Below are 2,044 nucleotides of genomic sequence, written 5' to 3'. Positions count from 1 at the left end.
ACTTCACTTTGCGATGGAAAAACAGCAAAAGTGTCGTCAACATATCTGAAATATGCAGTGGGTTTTGTTGTAGAATTAAACAGAACGGATTCATTGTACCCGACGAAAATATCCGCTAAAGTTGGGGCCAACAGACTCCCCATCGAAACCCTGTCAACCTGACAGTACATAATATCACAAAAACTAAACTCCACAGATTTTGTGCACATTAAAATGAGTTCAATAAGAATCTCTTTAGGAAAATGTGGAGCAGTCAAGCTACCATCATAAAGCGCGTCGGTACATATACGTATAGTCTCATCCAACGATATGAGCACATAAAAAAATGTCTCTGCATTAGAATGAGCACATAAAAAAATGTCTCTGCATTAGAATCCAACCCACGTACATAATCAACGAACTGAAAAGAATCAGGGATACAGTGCGTGGTATATAACTCGCGCACAGGTTGCAGAATTTCCACAAGCCACTGAGCCAAAGAATGTTGTGCCGAACCAACCATTGATAAAATAGGTCTCAGTGGAACACCTTGCTTGTGGATTTTGGGGAGACCATACATTCTAGGATGTTGTGAACCAGAGGGTCTAATCCTGTCATAGACGTCCTTGCAAAAAACTTTCTTTTTAAATAATGCAAGTAGACGTCTTTGCATTTTTGCCTCGTTCTTGCAAGTATTATCCGTCAACTCGACAGGACCGAGTTTACGGAATTTCGAAACATCATTGAGAATAACTGCCATTTTCTCAACGTAGTCCGATTTGTCCAAAATCACCACTGCTGCACCTTTGTCTGGTTTGCACATATAAATATTGTCATTGGATTTTAACGCTTTCATAGTTTTAAATTGTTCCAGACAAAGTCGCTATGATTGACAGGTGTGTTACTGTATCGGTGAGCTAAGGCAACTAAACTAGATTTCATCCCAGAAATTCTTTCGGGGAAATAGGAACATTATGTTTCAGTTGAGAGAACAAAACTTCAAAGGCAGAAAGTGTTCGCTCTTTATTTATACTGATTGGGGGAATACAAAAATTCAATCCCTTAGAACTATTTTCAATTTCTGTAAGTTCAGTTTTCGAAAGATTGAAAATATGTTTGCTTCCATTAATGCGTTCACACCCATATCTTCTACAAACTAGAAGAGCAAGATATTTATTATTGTCTTTGGAAACACGTTGCTTAGCAAATTGATCACCGATAGATAAATATTTGCAAAAGCGGAAAAAGTCAAAAAAGGACAGGAAACCCTTAACTATGGACCAATTACTAATATACACCTCTAGCTTCTCCGTCAACTTATCAATATCGTCTCGTATAAACGCTCACTCCATGGACAAACTAGGTTTCACCAGAGATGCAGCAATGCGTTTACTGATATAAAGTGGGGCAACATCTTGTTCCAGACAAGAACGCAAAAAAACTATGGAGAGGTTGGTAGATCTAATTCTACTCCTTATTCGAATAATAGTATTACAGGTGTCAATTTGATGTTGACTGTACCTTTTCCGAAGATACTTAAATAAATGTTTAGAGGTACAGAATTTAAATAAAGTTTTAAATAGGCGGAAGTCTCTCGAGAGCTCTTTCTTTCTTTTTTATATATATATATATATATATTGAATTTATTTATACAAACATTAATGGCTACATATGTGCATACATGTTTCTGTAATCACCCGCGTTGGGGGACTACGTCTTCATTCAATATACTTGCTCTGTTTACTCATTGAGCACTCTTTGGTAGACACATGTTGTTTCATTGGATGTACTTCTAGGAAACTAAACTCTACTGGCTATATATATATATTAGCCTGGATTCAATGTTGTAATTAATCCATAAGTGTTTAAATACAGTACTTTGCTCTTATATATATATATATATATATATATATATATATATATATACACACACATATATATACATATAAAAAAAAAAACTTATCTGATAACTAAATGTTTTGGTTTCGATTCCAGCTGATGCCACCCAAGTCATATTTCTTTTTAAAACTTTTGAAATCACAACTACATATTAGGTACAATATAA

Source organism: Euprymna scolopes, chromosome 44, assembly GCF_053919585.1.
Source record: "Euprymna scolopes isolate OS-2025 chromosome 44, ASM5391958v1, whole genome shotgun sequence".
NCBI lineage: Eukaryota > Metazoa > Mollusca > Cephalopoda > Sepiida > Sepiolidae > Euprymna > Euprymna scolopes.
This window is presented reverse-complemented; position numbering follows the sequence as displayed.